General features: G+C 41.7%; 1 long non-coding RNA gene across 1 annotated transcript; it reads right to left on the reverse strand.

Moving 5' to 3' along the window:
• Window positions 1-10,945: 10,945 nt before the first annotated feature.
• LOC133794561 (uncharacterized) lies at window positions 10,946-14,141 on the reverse strand. The gene is made up of 3 exons (XR_009875263.1): window positions 14,010-14,141; window positions 13,379-13,900; window positions 10,946-11,020 (listed from the first exon to the last, which is right to left on the reverse strand). It is a non-coding gene; the product is annotated as an uncharacterized LOC133794561 (long non-coding RNA).
• Between the last annotated feature and the right edge of the window lie 4,201 nt (window positions 14,142-18,342).

The following is an 18,342-nucleotide window of genomic DNA, read 5'->3' on the forward strand; positions in this document are numbered from 1 at the left end:
ACCTTTGGGCGGGTTTTCTCCAGCTCAGCCTGCGACGCCGCCAAGGCATCCTTAGCCGCCTGTAGAGAAGTCTGGTGCTCGCTCTTCATCTCCTCGAGCTGAGCCTTGGCCCTGGAGATGCTCCGGTGAAGGGCAAGGACGCCCTGTGAGAGATGAGGGACTATTACCTTAGAAAAAAGAGAAGAAAGAAAAAACAGGGAAAAGTGTAATAATAAAAAGCCATAAAAGGGTAAAGTCAGCTTACCGTTAGGGTCATGCCCATTGAAGACTTCATCACACCCACCGGGCTCATTGTCTCGATGGCCCAGAGCTCCTTCTCGTTGAACTTGTATATGTGGCTGACGGCGTAGTTCGCCAACTCATACACCGTTCCCCGGAAGGCCTCTGGGATCTTCTCCAAGTCCTGGGGATTGACTGGGATGCATACCTCAGAGGGTACGATCACTGAAGCCCCAGGCTCCGCCCCTGCATCCTGGACGGGGGCCAGAGCTCGCGGAGGAGGTGGGGGCATGTTGCTTCCCCCTGCAGCAGGAGGAACCGCTCCCACGACCTGGGCAGCTGGGGCTTGCTCCTTCTCCTTTGTAGGAGACTTGGTGGGGGTCCTGGCGGCATGCTTGGACGTCCGGAGCCTTTTCATTCTTGGCCCAGTGGCCCTAGCTGGGGGTTCCCCCCGACAAACGCACCTCGCAGGCTCTCTTCGGACTGAGACATTTCTTCTGTCAAAACAAAGACATGGTTAGTACAAGAGTTAGCAATCATACAGAAACAAAAACAAAGGGGGAAAAAGAGAAATTAAAGTATATGTATACTAAAAAGGATCCTACCCCCCGGGCTAGCAGAACCTATGGTTACGACCATCGGCTCCGGAGCTCCCGCGGGAGAATCTAAGTCGATTATCTCCCAAGCTGGTGCAAGTTCTGGATCTGACTCCGGTTCCGGGCTAGATTCTTCTACATATTGCCTAAGCCCGGTCGCTACGGCACCCCTCCGGAGAGATGGCCATGACCGAAGATTGGTCCCATACTCCTCGAATAGGATCGACCTAAAGGCTAGGGTGTTATCTACTACTACAGCCCCTAGGCCGGCTATCTTGGTAGTCCAACACAAGCCGGTCGACGCAGTGGAGCAGGGTTGTGTTCAGGTCCGGATCACTTCGGTGACGATGGACGAGCTGCCTAGGATTGAACCTAGCTAGCCGGGGGTCTGCTGTGGCCCTATTTAAACTCCTAAACAAGTAAGGGTTACCTTGTCCAGAAGGACCCGCGGCTGCTCCGGACTGGATCCTCTCCTCGCCCGTCCTCTGGGCGACCTCCAACGCCCGCTTCCTGTTCCTCACGAGGGGAACTTCGTCGCCTCGTCCTCCTCATCTTCATTTCCCGCGACCTCCTCCACGATGATGGGCCTGGTATCGCGGGCTGAGGGAAGCCCCCGGGGCCTCCTTAGGTTCAAAGTCTGATTTGGGAAAATCAGCTTGCAGGCCACCATTGTCTCGTTTGTCACGAGCACGTGATAATCCTTCTCTCTGGGGGGCAAGCCCGCCAGCCTCTCGTACTGGGCCCCGAGGGTCACAGATTTCTCTGTCCTCACGAAGATAGCTGCAAGATCAATTTAAGTCAGAAAGGGATACAGGAGGAGCTAAACGATACTTAACTTACGAGCTAAGGATGAAAAGCACTTACGAGGGCGATTGAAGTAATGGAGCTCGCAGTTTCTGAACCCCATCGACATGAAGAATTGATCCTTAAAGTCGTTGGGGTGGCTGGGCAACTCGATGACCGCAGCCGTGTTGGGAAATCGGGTCAAGTAATAAAAGCCGTCGCCTCGCCCCCGCTGATCCGGGCTGGCCTTGAGGCAGAAAAAATATAAAATATTCGCAGGAGTGGGGACCTCCCACTCATGCTTCAAAAATAAATAACTCAACCCCGCCAACAACCGATAAGAGTTGGGGGGGAGCTGAAATGGGGCCAATTTCACATAATTTAGGAAGTCGCAAAATACTGGTCCAGCGGGAGGAAGGCCCCTGCCTTGAAGTGCTCGCCACTCCAGGCCGCGAATTCCTCGTCGAGCGGCGCGCAGCTCCGTTCGCCTTCCGCGGGAGGTCGGGCAATCTCTGATGCTCTCCCCAGCCCGATGTTGTGGGAGAGGAATATCTTGTTGATCTTCGTCTGGTCGGTAATTTTTGAGACGATCCTCTCCGCCTCAAAGAATGCATCAGGAGCCACCTCGAGCTCCTGCTCCACTGCCGGCCCAAAGCTGGGAATCGGGGAATCTGGCATCACCGCCTTTCCTTTGTCTTGCTGAGAGGCCGAGCTTCCGACGGTCTTCTTTGGAGCGTTCCTCTTCGGTGCCATCTGGTTGCCTAATGAACAAAAGAAAAGATTTCAGAAAAGGCAACCTAAGCATAGGGAAGAGTCGAAAGGAGTTTTCTTTGCACGAGCTGAGATAAGCCCAGCCCATGGAGAGTGAGACCACGCAGTTTAATGAACACGCGCCTGTGCTCCCAACAGATCCTCGATTACTCAGAATTCGTGTGTCAGGAGGGTCAGGTTAAAATTTTGCCTTGGAGGGAAAGTTCCAATAGGCATGAAAGGCAAAACCGCCTGTGAAGCGTGTCCCCTAAGCTACCCGGTTTTGCACCCAAAATTCCTAAACTCCTACCCAGAAATTTTCCCCAGAAAATGCATCCTATAACCCATACTCCTAAAATGATTTCCTACAACAAAAATACCCAAACCTAAAAGGCTTTCACCCTTCGTACCCACAAAAACCAGTAAACCCTTGCATGTGGCTACAGTAAATATTTACCTAAGCTACAGTGAAAAATATTTTCAAAACACACATGGTCAGAGGACTTACAGAGTGTTTGGTTGGGAGGTGGATGAAGGTGTCGCCTAGGTGGGAGCTTCGCCAAAGTATTTGTTTCCAAATCTTTGAAGGAGTCCTCACGCCTGAGCTTTTTGAACGCTAAAAATTGAAGTCGCAAAGAAGAGGGTTTTTTCTTCTGAGATGAAGAGAGAAGAAGGAGAGAGTTTCTGAGAAATTTCAAATAAAAGGGTGGCCCATGCGTAGGGTGGCCACCCCTGTTATATACGTGAAGGGGCACGTAAAAAGGGCCGTTGGATGGCCCTGATGTGGGATCCAAGGCCCTCCACTCGAAATACGAAACGACGCCTGGGCATAGGCTAGGCCATTAAATGCGGTTCTCGGAAGACGTACCGTCACCAACCATGATGTTCCACGTATCAGGCGCCTGCGTCCCTACTGTGGCCTTATACGACATCGTATACCACGAGCAGGGGCTTGGGGGGCAGATGTACGCCCTGATTTTCCCACGGGCTAATTAGCAAGCTGAGCTGGGGCCTAATCATGATTATCTCGTGGACATCCCCAAAATCGGAGCTGCCGTCATAAGATCATACCTCCTTAGCTCGAGGTAACCTGAGGGTTTGCCTCTGGTAACTTAAGGAGGGAGTCCGGGCTCTGAAGGCCGAAGGTCGAGTTCAGTACCCAGATCGTAGTACGAGCTAGGGTTGGAGGCTATGACCCTTTATAAATTCAACCACGCAAGGTAAACGTGCATATATCAGACATCACGTGTTTGATATATCCCTGACTTCTCGGACACGCAGCAGGAACGTGCGTATTCAGACACCCACGACTGGGTTGGGCCGTGCGACCCATTATCTCCTTACCTATTGATTTGACCACACTTATGTGTCAGGTTTAGGAATTAATCATGATTGTCACAGAATTGACATGATAGGTAAGAAGGTGACGGGATGACCTTCTTACCAACTCCCAGGTGCCTTCTCCTATAAATATGGATACCTTGGGAGTTAATAGAGGTTGGATTCGATATTGTAAGAAAGACCCTGTAATCAAATATCCAGTATACAACAATAATACTGACTAGTGGAGTAGAAGGATTTTAACCTTTGAACCACTCAAAAAACGTATTTTGAGTCACCATTTCATTTCCTAAGATCATATATCTGTTTCGGTTCAACACAAGCACTAATCCCTTTCTCTTCTTTTCTTAATTTCCTATTCGCGAAGAACCGCGTCAACACAAGTATACATTGAACTTCCCAAAATACCCCCAACTCACCTCGAGGCGGGTATTAAATCCTGTTGTGACTATTCTGCTAATCCGCTCACTAGGATTGCCTCGAGCTATATACTACAAATATATCCACATAATAATGTGGTCTCAACCATTTATCACATATAATCACGTTTATGCCCTTAACGGGCCAAAATTACAAATATGCCCTTAGAAACAGTAAAGGGCCACAATGCATATCTAATACTCATAAACATGCATATAATATATTCTCATAATCATACAAATCATGCATGCCACATAGTCACGCATTTAAATCACATACATATTCAACTATGCCCTCTCGACACGCTAATCAAGGCTCTAAATCCTATTAGCATTTTTTGGGTCATTACACAAAACCTTACCAAAAATCATCCCAATCAATTCCCAAAACCATTAAATCCCCCAAACATCAACAACACATTAACACCATCAAACTCAAGTTTATCCCACTCAAAACCTCCACCAAATACTCCAATCCAAGACCTTGAGATTCAAAGCTCAAGAACACCCAAAACCAAAACTCAATTGAATCAAAACAGAGATTCAAGCTTACCTCAGTTGTAAAATTGAACCTCCTAGTTGTAGCTAATCAAGCCCCAAAGCAAGCCTTCAATCCAAGCTTAAGTTTTCCATTAATTTCCTCAAAAATCCAAACAGAGATAGGGGAGAAAAAGAGAAACCGGGTGTGAAAGAAAGAGAGAAGGAGAGCCACTCTGTTTTGGGTTCCTACTGCTGAGGTTAAGGCTTAGTATATCTCTCCTTAGGCTTGAATTGACTAAAATGTCCCTTGCCCTTGGCTTGTGTCCTTATGCCCCCAAGGGAAAATTTGTCATTTGCCACTTATCCCGTTAATCATAATTAACGTCTTATAAATACCTTTATTTCTAATATCCTCAAATAATTACCAATTAATTTCCCCCATTACCCGATCCCAGTGATGTACTAAATACCCAAAATACCCCTTGACTCTCACCGAGTCAAGTATTAGTCCCGTTGTGACTTTCCCACTAGCTTGCTCCCCAGGATCGTCTCGTGTCGAGTAACCCAAATATACCCACATAATGATGTGGTCTCACACATATATCACATATATGCCAAATATACCCATAACGAGTCAAATTACGAATATTGCCCTTTTAATCAGAAATAGGCCCACATGCATATTTAAAACACTTAAACATGAATATCAAATTATATTATATTATAACTCACATAATCATATAATGATACACATATAAATATCACATAAACATGTAGTTTCCATAAATTTCCATCCTGGCCCCCTAATCAAGGCCCTAAGCCTTATTAGGTAATTTGAGACGTTACAACGACCTCTCTCCTACCGAGGAGCTTGGGGGTGCTCCAAGCCTCAGGGAGGATCAAGAATTGTTAACTAACCCCATATGAGCTGCAAGTACAAGTTAAACAGTTAGCATATTTCCCCAGTAAATTAATACCATAACATAATATACTCGGAGGCCCACCATGAGTTAAGCCTCGGTGTAGATAGCGAGGGTATTTTATCCTACCTCCGACCTCACAACTTATGTTGGTGCCATATTGGCAGAACCAGTTCGAGTTGAAAGACGACACTGGGTCTAGGGGCACCAAGCCCCGAGGAGTTGACTTCCTCCTTGGGCGATGAAGATAAACGTCTATTAAATCTATGTAATATTGGAATTCTTCTGTAGTCCAGTATCGATGTGAAATCTGTCCATGGCAAAGGAGAGTTGGGGAGGCCTAAACGTGCTTGGGACTTATCCTATCCTCTACCTGGAGAGCATGATATCAGGTGAGGGGTTATTTACCTAGCGCAGTGCATGAGGTTTCCATCCCCGCCTGAAGCTCTTCTTCAAGCTCCTGATCCTCCTGGGCTTCTCGGGATTCTTCCATGACACGCATAATCTCCAGCCTCTCCTCTGCCAGCCGCTTCTGTAAAGCCCTCTGGGCCATTCCATCTACATAGTTGATATGGCGGGAAGCCAACTCCCGAGACTTTTTGGACTGGCGATACTTGGTCAGCTCCAGGATGCTAATTCTTTATTCCATGCTGAGAAGCCCCAACCTAATGAGGTTAGCCTCAGTTACCAAGATGCTAAGGTCCAAGTTTCGGTCGAGAAGAGCCTTCATCGCCTGGAGATGGTCCTCAAAGATTTGGATGTAGTGGGTTCGGTGAAAGAGAAATATTCAAAAGGAATTGACTAAGTGTTGAACACAAAAAAAGCCCTAGAAATGTGAGAGATAACATTGTTGGGAAGACATTCACCAACTCTTGCAAAGTTGAGAATCAAGGTTGGATTGGTGCGAGTTGGGAAACTGTTTGTGAAGAAGAATGCGTCCTTATAATCCCGAGAATGATTTTCGTTATGGTAAGGAGCCTTGTAGTCGAGCGACGGGGCCGCATATTTCGCCAGGGCATAGTACCTGTTTCGTTTGCTTTTTTTTTTCTTTCGTCGAGTGGTGCGAAAGTTGTAGAAGTAGAGGATCTCCGCCGGCGAAGGCTCGGGCCATTTCTGCTTCCAATACAGAATGTACATTTCCATGAGCACTCTGTAGCCATTGGGAGAAAGTTGGAAATGAGCTATCCCCACAAACTTCAAGAAGTTCACAAAATATTATTTGAGGGGTAAGGTAGCCCCTACCATCAGGTGGGCCTGACTCCAGGCGCCCAAGTCGTTGACGCTGTGGTGCACCCTTTTGGATTCCCGACAGAGGCGGATGAGGCACTTATCCTTGACCGAATAGTGCCTCATGATAGCTTCAATGGCATCGGGGTGTCAGATAAGAGTATGGTAATCATCTACTTCGAACCCATCACCTTCATACGTTTGTGTAGGGTGTGGAAGCGGGGCTCTGTTAACTTCCTCCACAGTTAGCTCCCTGTCTTCGGGTGCGTCAGGCCTCTCCACCACTTGATTATTAGGATGAATGACTAGCTCCCCAGCTAGTTCTTGGGCTCCCATACTTGCACTATCTTCGGAGACACCTTGTTCTTGGGCCATATCAGAAATTTCCTGGTCAAAAAGATAGAACCTATAGTTAGTATTCTAACCGAATGAAAGATGGAAAAAAACATGGATGACCCTAGGGATACTGCTCAGGGGGAAGAGATATTTTGGAAATGTGGGGTATCCCCGGCACCTAAAGATAGGACGGAAATGATGAACCTACCAGAATCTGGGAATTCCCCAGATTCTGGTCACAGGCCCATAAACGCCAAATCAACATAGAAACTTTTTTAGGACCATTTTAAAACACCCTAATATCGAAGTGTGCCTAAACCGACTCATGAGAACCAGAAACAGACCCTCAAATGCAATATCACTAGCATTCCTAAACAGATATAAATCCTCAAGCATAAACAAAACAGAAAGGCAGGTCAAAAGCACTTACCCGGGATGAAACGAAGGTATGTGCTGAGACGAGTTCTGACCCTGAAATATTGTTCCATCGGCCCAAAAGTAGGACGACTCACACCAATCATCCAGAGCTTTCAAAAAATTTGTTGAAGATAAGGATTAGGAGAAGAGAGGTTTTTGTGAATGTTTTGGTTTTCGTATGGTTGCAGTGTGAGTCTGGGGAGGTTTTTTCTGGGTTTTATACCCAATAAAGCGTAGAAGGAAACCATTTCCCAATGATCTTCGGATCGCTTACCTTCATAAGGCCATGTAGGCAATCCAACGGTTGGGGTTCAAAAGGTGCGGATCATGATCATTGCTTCTTTGGGAAAAGACACCTTGGGTACGGAGTGGACGTTTGGGCTCATGGAGTAGACCCCTAATTAAATGCATGGATTGATGGGCTCAGCAATGGGGCATTGACACGTGGGTTGGCTTTTCAGAATGACGTCAGAGGAAAACTCAAACATTTTTCTTGCCAATTTTTCAAATCACTCCTTTTAATTTAAGTCTCCACTGCCCGAGGGCGAGTAGAGAGTTGGGGAGCAAATGTTGTTTGTAATTTCTGCCTCCGACACCTGGAAACTCACAATGGCTGGCTCAGACGATCATAGACGTCTTCGTTGTATGTTATTCTCCGAGGGTTCTATTCGGAGAAAACATCCTCTTAGGTGAGGTCACATGTATTCGCCAGTTAGTAGGTCGTGGATACCTTAAAGGTAGATTTCTCTCCGAGGCTTGCCCTCGGAGATGGAGGTTCTCTAGCTCAATAAATTTGGGTGAGCACTCTCCTCCCCTAGTCATCTCCCAACTCTGAGGTTTTGGTTCTCGGACCTAAGATGAGACACCAGGTGTCAGCCAGTGCGGGTTTGTAGCGCCAGAGGATCGTCTAACAACTTTCTTGGGCGATCTGTCAACAGTGTTGTCGAGCGTACGACTTGACAATTTGCACTTCCACTACGTCGTCTGACATGGAGATACATACAGCACACCCTAACAGTACCTGGGAGGATGTTCCCCATAAAGTAGGTACATTTCTGCAGTGGGCCCCACAAATCCCGCCTGGGCCGTGGTCTCTATTCAATGTAGCCCAATGCATTGAATGGGTATTAATTCCCCAATAATGAGAAGAATGTGTATTAATGATGGATGATTAGTATTAATTACCCCTACCTCTATAAATAGGGCTACGAGTATCATTGTAAAGGGTTCGGTTTTTTTTAGAGAACATCCTGTACTCAGAGCAATCTATACACTGCCTAAGAATACATCATTGGAACTTGCCACAACAAGCTTCCAATCCTCATAATATCATATACTCATGGACTAGGGTTATTTTATAACCTGAACAACGTAAAATCCTCGTGTTCCTGTTCTTTATTTCTTTAATCTCTCATTTTAAGGTTGATAACGAAAAAAGGCAGTCAACAATAACATTTTGTCCTTATTTTTTATATAAATATTTTTTCAATTATAAAGTTAAAAGTTGTTGACCCTCGATTTGGCCAATGACACGGAGTCAAAAATACGACAAGAAATGAGATGATAGTCAAGAATAGAATCAAATGGTAAAGGATTGACACAGATGATTTATAGTGGTTCGGCCCCAATAAATGGTAATGACCTGCGTCCACTTAGTGCTATTATTGATGTTGAATCCCAATATCGTGATCAAAGAACTAGGGTTCTTGAGTTTCACAAGCCTTAGGAGAATTACAACTTTCTGGTGGATAATCACATTTACGCTCTTGCTATGAGTATTCAGAAAAAAGGTTCGAAAGTCCCCTCCTTGAGCCCTCTCATTCATATTTATAGGCTCAAGGGGGTTACATGGGCCAATGGGCCTTAATTATCCCAAATCTTAGCGTATCAAAGCAATAAAGAGGAAATAATAAATGTAGTTAGTACAAGATTACAATCTTTAAGGGAAAGAAACTGAAGCATGCGACCAGACTGGTCGCATCTATCCGCAAGATCTAATGAATCAACAGGGAGCTGGTCGACAGGCGAGCAACACCTTTTTCATTTTGACGCTGCCACGTGCCAATCACATGTAATAAGTTCTTGCCACGTCATCAGGAGCCATTTTTGGGTAAACAAAAACAATCTAGTTTCTACTAATAATATGTGCATCAAAATTAGAGATTTCCCTTAAATACACATTCCTTTTTATGGTTCCTATTTTTTTTCTTAAAAAATACTCACTCAAGTTTTCAAAAATATGATTTTCAAAGTTTCATAATTATGAAAATACAGTTTTTAGGAAAAACAACTTGAAAATAACTCACTGGACTAACTAAACATCAACAACAACAAAAAACCTAAAAACAACGTGAAAACACAAAACAAAACAAAAAGAACTAAAAACTACTTGAAAACAACACAAAAAAAAGTGAAAAGACAAAAAATCGTAAAATTGAAAGAAAAAAAATGTTTAACCGTAAAAATGTAATTCTTTTATATGTTGGGGAGTAAAAAAAAAGAGAGGCACACTGAGTAGGGTTTTCTTAAGCTCTATTTTTTTCTTTTTGGGTATTAATTAATTGTGTTGGGGGTGGTGTACATATAGAGATATGAGTATTTTTCTATGGTAAAATGTGTATAAAGTTTGGTATTTAGTGAAGATGGTTGGGTTGGACTCATCACCTGATATGTATAATCTACTTGCTCTCAATTCTTTTTTTTTTTTTTGGCAAAGTTTTGCAAGTTGAGTTCATTTTTACTCTCTCCCTGTCTCTTTTAGTTCTTTCAATTATTAGTATACTGCAGAAGTGATACTATATACTATAGACGTGTGATCAAAGGTGTATACCTATCTTGCCTCAATGAACTATCAACTATAGATACAATGCCATTTGAGTTAATCTAAGCTTATCATTCATCAATAATCAAGATGGATAATGAACACTTATTTTTTGCAAGGAAAAAATAAAGGATTTAAATTATTTGTAAAAAGAAAAAAGGTAGGGGAAAAAGAGGACATAATGACGATAACAATGGATACCATCACGTAAAAGACCATGACATGGAATCGGATTAACATGATTCCAATTTATAGACAAATAAGATTGGTTTTTCAAGCCATGTTTCATACTTTAGTGTGCATCAGAACTTTAAAGATTCATTCATGGGAAAACTCATATAAACAAACAGATTGATTAAAACAAATATTCTAACTAGTAATTACCAACTATTGTTTGTCCATCATGTTTAAATGAAGGATCTGATCCAGAACATTGTTCGCAAAAATTTAACCAAAAAACATTGTCATTTTAGATTTGAAGGAGTGACGACAGATACAAGTCCAACAAGCAACACCATCTAGTCTTTCTTTCCTGAAGAGAAATTTTTAGCCTATTCATAAGTTAATGTATAAGAAGTCTTGCTGAAGAGACAATATTTGACGTTTTCTTCATATTACGCCATGCCTGGCTGAAATAATAAGGTACAGGTACTTATTTCCTTAATGCAAAATAAACTTTGAGCAACAAAGGAGGAATTCTACTTGACGGAGCTCAAGTGTAATGCCCCGGATTCCCTAATATGGTTTAATGGCTGGATTAGTAGGTCGGGAGGGCCATAACTGTTTAATTATTCCACTAAATGTGTTTATGCATGTCTATGGGAATTATATTATAATATGATGTTAAATGCATACATGTGGGTCCACATTTGTTTATAGGGGTGTTTTGGTAATTTGGCCCGTTGAGGGCATAATTGTATATTTGTTTGCATGTCAATGATATATTGTGAGACCACATTATAATGTGGATTGGTTTGAGTATCTCGGCATGAGACAATCTATAAATATGATTTATTGGTTTGGTCATAACAGGTTTGAGCTCGGGGCTCGGGGTGAGTCTCGAGGTGATTTTAATGACTAGGGCGTTACCAGGGATTTTAGGGTAACGGGATATGAATTATTAGTGTTTGTGAATATTGAGATTAGCGGGAATTGGGAAGTGTTAATTATAATTAACAGTGTAAGTGGAAAGTACCAATTTTACCCTTGGAATGGTTTTAGAAGCCTTAAATGATTTAAGGGTATTTTAGTCATTTCGATGGATTTATATAACCCTTTAGTTGGCTGTAGAAGGATATAGAATAAACAGAGCCAAAACAGGGTCATTCTTCTCCAACCCGTACACTATCCTTCACCATTTCTTCTTTGGAGTTTTTGAGCTCAAAGTGGGGTTTCAAGCTAGGAATTCCAAGGGCTGGGTTTGTGGACTTGAGGTGAGTTTTAGGTTCAAATCTGGATTTGAGGTGAGTTTTAGTCATTGGTTTCTGGTTGTGCTCTGTTTTTCCTTTAGTTTTTCAGCTTATGGATTCTTGTTGATAGTTTGGATTTGAAGAGGTTTTGATTGAAGCTTAGCTTGAGTTTTGATGAGGGTGAGTTATGGGTGATGTTTGGAGGTTAAATTGAGTGTTTGGAGGAGGTTTGGAGCTGGTTAGAGGGCTTGGTTCCAAGGGAAAACGCAGGGGAAAATTTGGTGTTGCGTGCTGTCATTTTGGCTGGTCTGGGCTGGGTGCTGCGACATGGCTGTGGTGCGCCGCGGCCCTTGGCATCTGACAGAGAGGGCCGCCTCTGTTAGAGGGGCGCGCCGCGGCGCAGCTGGGGAGGGTCGCGGCCCTTAGTGGCTTTTTGGCCAAAATGGTGTTTTTAACTTGGGGATTCAAGCCTTAGGCCTCGGGGTCGAACCTAGTGCCCGGTTGAGTAGTGTTTGATGTCTCGGAGGCTAGGTTTTGGTTTGGGAACCCTCTGTTATCATTTTTATTGATGAATCCTATATCTTGGTTATGACCAGGTGACCATCAAGGAATTTAAAGGTTGATCATTCTCAGGGGTCATTCTTATAATAGCATTCACTCGAACCAGAGGTAAGAAAACAGTGTGTGGATACAGATGCACCCTGTATATGTATATGTATATGACATGCATGGTTTGTTATTGAAGCATGTTGGTTGGTATATGTGGACATGGATTGCATATTAAATGCTAGTGAACACTGATTACTTGTTTATGGCACTGACTAGTCAGGGACCGACCCTAAAGTCAATGAACATGCATTGATTGACTCTATGGCGTTAATGCTGGACCGACCCTAAGGTCAAAGAACTTATAAGCGCTTGCCTGGTCTAAGACCAGATGTTCATAGCCAGGGCATATGGCCCCGGTGACTGTTTGTCGCATGGCCAGGGGACGTTGTCCATAGTTACGACTCTAGAGTCGGGAGGAGGGTTATGTTGGTGACCAATCACCATGCACCTATCCTGATTCAACTTATGAAAGAATCTCTTATCAGTTAAGCCCTAGTGACCCTATCGTCACATGGCTAAAGGGAGCTGTACCCACTTTTGTGACTTTTGCTACTGTCACCTATCTATTATGGACTGATAGTCCTGAATGATTATTATGATCATTGTGGATATTATGTCATGCCTTATTGTGTTTTCTTGCTGGGCCTTGGCTCATGGGTGCTATGTGGTGCAGGTAAAGGGAAAGAGAAGCTTGCCCAACCTTGAGTGGAGAGCCTTGGTGGTGTTGTGTACATATTTGGCCACTTGACCACCACGGTCAGGGAGTTCTCAGAGGGACTTGGGGTTTACCCTATTTTTGCCGCTTAGGTCGGCGGGGTTTGTAAATTTGAAACAGTAGCGACCCTTTTGTATTATGAACAACTTGTAAACATTTTGAATGGCTCATGAGCAGTTTATATACATAATGCAAAATATCCTTTCCCTTTTACTGGTTTTTCCCTTAGCCTGTTAATAACACTTAGATCACGTTTTAAACCAAAGGACTCGGGTAGCGAGTCAAATTTCCGGTTCACTGTTCACCATAACTGTTCTGGGGTAACCAGGGCGTTACATCAAGGTGAAAGTCAAAACAAATTGGAACATGGCAGTGAATATATCTAAGATGTGGGCACTAAAAAAATTAAGTTTTAAGGAGAGAACTTGAACATGTCAAAAGTGCCAACCCCTTTCTTCCCAGAAAAGAAAAGTTTCAACCTTCTCAATGCATTATATTAAAATCCTGCTTAATTATTTGAGGCAGCGTACAAGGAATTTAATTTCAGCAAAGTACAAAGATATTCTCCAAGAAAATTGAGAATTCTATTTGGAGGATCTATGCTTTGCTGTGGGAAAAACTACTATTGCGCAAGTGAGGGTCAGTAGCTACAATAATCAGCTAAGTCAGAGCATAAATGTTTGTATAACTTTTGCTGCAAAAAGAGACCATGGTTGGGGAGTCGCTACATGACTTCAAGATGAAGGACAAATCCTAAAAGTTTTCCATTGATTGATAAATTGATAAAAGTACAAACTAGTGCGACTTGCCTTCATTTGGCCGAGGAATTTTCTTGTACTCGTAGTTGTTTATGTCAACCTTCTCTTGCACAACCTATAAACATAGGCAGCCAAGTGAGCTTAAAATATACTCACCATGATATCATTTGAAATTAAAAATGCACAAGCAAGAGAAGAGACTTGTGCACCTTAAGCTCCTCTTCCAAAGAAATCTGTTTTGGCTTATATGCAGGTCCTGTTCTGGACAGTGCTTTTCTAGTCTCAATAATATCCCATTCCTGATCATCTTTCACCTTTGCAATATCCTTGTTGAGCTACAAAATCCCACCACTTTATTAATGAATGACACAATGACATCCAAAATAAGGTAATATCAAAACGTTCATATAAGTATCTCATTTTTTTATGGTTCAAATTCTTTCTTTGTGCTAATTTTAAAGGACTACAAATAGATGTTGATGTACCCAGATAACTCAAAATTAGTTTGGTACCATGACCCGAAGATCATGCCTTTTGGTAGATAAAATATGCCATCACAGTTTACTAGAATAATGCAATGACAACTGCTAACAGTTATTTTAACCTTCAGATGATGAATCATTCCCTTAAACCCTACAATCTTAATATAGAAAAGTAATATTGCTAGATGTGTACCCATGAGAAATTGAACACCAAATCTTATGAGTAAACAATGGACCCTGACCAGTGGACCTACCATTCATGGGTAATAATTTTTAATCAACATAAAAGCATGCACACAAAAAACGTGAACATAATTCTTTATGATGGCGTAATCTGCGTTGTTCAAAATTTTCGAAATCAAGAGTAGTGACACTGACCTGCCTTGTATAAGATGAGTAAGGCCAACAACACCAAACACGGTGAGAGAGATCATTGGAAGTCCATATCTAAAAAAGGGCTGCTTTACACCCCATTTCTTAAATGATGAAGGAGCTAAACTTTGAATCCTAGCACTAGTAGTAGAAGCACCAGAAGATTTTCTCTTGGTCTGAGTTGTTATTGGCTCAATAGTTTTCATTTTCACACACCATTAGAGGAACAATACCTAAATACACAACGGCCAAATCAAAATAAAATTCAAAGCTCAAAATTCAAACGAAAACTTTTTAAACCTATTTGAATTCAATTATTTGGATTGTGATTTAATGAAAGAAAATTCAATACAACTGAGTAGGTGTAGACAATTTTTTGCATTCAATTTGGCAATAGTCCCTTACATTTCTTTATTGTTTGTAAACTTCCATTTTCCATTAAAACATAATTCATAGGGTATTACAATCAGTTGAATATGTATGAATTGAAAAAGAGGGTTAGACCAAAAGCTTCATAATCTCTCATGTTGCTTAAAAAATGAAACGGTTACAGGAATGATTAAAAAGCCTCTTTGTGTGTGTGAAACCATATAAAAAACTATATACACACACTATATTAGGATTATTTTGATTGTCATTGATAACAAATTTCAGGGCAAATAAATAATAAAATCATTCATCACCAAAGAAACCTGTGGGAAACCAACTCTACCAAAAATTGACTTCATTTTATGTATAGATGCTAATCACTAATCAGGATTTCATTTTCAAAAGTGTATAACCTGACAACAAGTCTAAAATTTCTTCGAAAACCAAATATGTAAAAGTGAGAGAGAGAGTAGCAAAAGATACCTGATAGCGAGAAGGGTAGAGAACAGGGGAAAGTGATTGGCAAGAGGACCCAACTGGAGCGGTGTCAAGAGAGAGAATTTGAGTCTAACTTTTTCAAAATTGAGAAAGAAACAATCAGGACATTATGAATTTATTCAACCTGTACAAAAAGTTGGGAATTGGAAATAGTATATAGTAAAAGGAATAATGATATCTACACCAACACATTACAACATCTTACACCTCAATTTCTTTTAATCAATCACAATTATGATCTATTGTTTTAAAAAACGGTGCCAATGATCGTATAATATTTTGATGCATAATTAAAAAAAAAATTTACATAAAATACTAATTTTTGCTAAAATATTACGTTTTTATGGTTAAACTTTTTTTTTTCAATTTTATGGTTTTTTGTCTTTTTTCTTTTTTTTTGTGTTGTTTTCAATTTGTTTTTCGTTTTTTTTTTTTTTGTGTTTTCACTTTATATTTAGGTTTTTTTTTTTTGTTGATGTTTAGTTAGTCCAGTGAGTTATTTTCAAGTTGTTTTTCCTAAAAACCGTATTTTTCGTAATTATGAAACTTTGAATAACATATTTTTGAAAACTTGTGCGCGTATTTTTTAAGAAAAAAATAGGAACCGTAAAAAAAATGTGTATTTAAGAAAAAAAATCTCTAATTTTGATGCACATATTATTAGTAGAAACTAGCTTGCTTTTAAATGTATAATGTAAAAAATATTTATATAAAAATAATAAGGACAAAATGTAATTGTTGACTGCCTTTTTCGCTATCAACCTTAAAACGAGAGATTAAAGAAATAAAGAACAGGAACACAAGGATTTTTCCGTTGTTCAGGTAATAAAATAACCATAGTCCACGAGTATCTGATATTATGAGGATTGGAAGCTTGTTGTGGCAAGTTCCAATGATGTATTCTCAGGCAGTGAATAGATTGCTCTGAGTACAGGATGTTCTCTCAAAAAAACCGAACCCTTTACAATGATACTCCTAGCCCTATTTATAGAGGTAGGGGTAATTAATACTAATCATCCATCATTAATACACATTCTTCCCGTTATTGGGGAATTAATACCCATTCAATGCATTGGGCTGCATTAAATAAAGACCACAGTCCAGGCAGGATTTGCGGGGCCCAGTGCAAAAAGGTACCTACTTATGGAGAACATGCCCCCAGGTACTGTCAGGGCGTGTTGTACGTATCTGTATGTCAGAAGACGTAGTGGAAGTGCAAATTGTGAAGTTGTACGCTCGACAACACTATTGACAGATCGCCCAAGAAAGTTGTCAGACGATCCTCTAGCACTACAAACTCGCACTGGCTGACACTTGGCGCCTCATCTTAGGTCTAAGAACTAGAACCTCGGACCTGAGAGATGACTGGGGGAGTAGAGCACTTGCCCAAATTTCCTGAGTTGGAGAACCTCCAGCTCCGAGGGCAAGCCTTGGTGAGAAATCTACCTTTAAGGTATCCACGACCTACTAACTGGCCAATACAGACGACCTCACCTAAGAGGATCTTTGCTCTTAATAGAACCCTGGGGAGTAACATACAATGAAGACGTCTATGATCATTTGAGCCAGCCATTGTGAGTTTCCACGTGTCGAAGGCAAAAATTACAGACAACATTTGCTCCCTAACTCTTTACTCGCCCTCAGGCAGTGGAGAATTAAATTAATAGGAGTGATTTGAAAAATTGGTGAGAAAAATGTTTGAGTTTTCCTCTGACGTCATTCTGAAAAGCCAACCCACGTGTCAACGCCCCATTGCTGGGCCCATCAATCCATGCATTTAATTAGGGATCAACTCCATGATTCCAAACATCCACTCCGTACCCGAGGAGTCTCTTCACAAAGAAACAATGTTCACGATCCACACCTTTTGAACCATAACCGTTGGATTGCCCTCATGGCCTTATCGAGTTAAGCGATCTGACAGTATTTGGGAAATGGCTTCCCCCCTACGCTTTATTGGGTATAAAACCCAGAAAAAACCTCTTCAAACTCACACTGTAGGGGGGAAGCCATTTCCCAAATACTGTCAGATCGCTTATCTTCAAAAACCAAAACCCTCTCTTCTTCCTCACCCTTATCTTCAACAACTTTCTCGAAAGCTCTGGACGATTGGCGTGAATAGTCCTACTTTTGGGCAGATGGCAAACAATATTTCAGGGTCAGGACTCGTCTCATCACACACCTTCATTTTATCTCGGGTAAGTGTTTTTGACCTGCCTTTCTGTTTTTGTTTATGCTTGAGGATTTTTTATATCTGTTTAGGAATGCCAGTGAGATTGCATTTGAGGGTCTATTTCTGGTTCTCACGAGTTGCTTTAGGCACACTTCGATATTAGGGTGTTTTAAAATGGCCCTCAAAAGTTTCTATGTCAATTTGGCGTTTATGGGCCTATGACCAGAATCTGGGGAATTCCCAGATTCCGGTAGGTGCATCATTTCCGGCATGTCCTTAGGTACATTGAATTCAACCTTGTCACACAATCAAGTGACAACTTTTTAGTACATGTCACTCTGAGAAGACGAGCAGTGTCCTCAAATTTTTCATACCTCTTTGGTGTGCCCGACCAATAAGCAACACTATCTCGAATCTGGTCAATGTTGTCACCTATAACAGACAAGCCATCCCTACCAATTAGATTCAAAATATGCACACAACAACGCATACTAAGTAGTTTTCCATTTAAAAGGAAACACTTAGAATCAAATTGTTCCCTTCAAAAGTGGAATCATTGCATCGTTCGTAGTACAATTATCGACAGTCATTGTACTAATCTTGTGTTCAATATTCCATTCAGACATGCAAGAACTTAGAGTTTCTGTA

Source organism: Humulus lupulus, chromosome 8, assembly GCF_963169125.1.
Source record: "Humulus lupulus chromosome 8, drHumLupu1.1, whole genome shotgun sequence".
Lineage (NCBI taxonomy): Eukaryota > Viridiplantae > Streptophyta > Magnoliopsida > Rosales > Cannabaceae > Humulus > Humulus lupulus.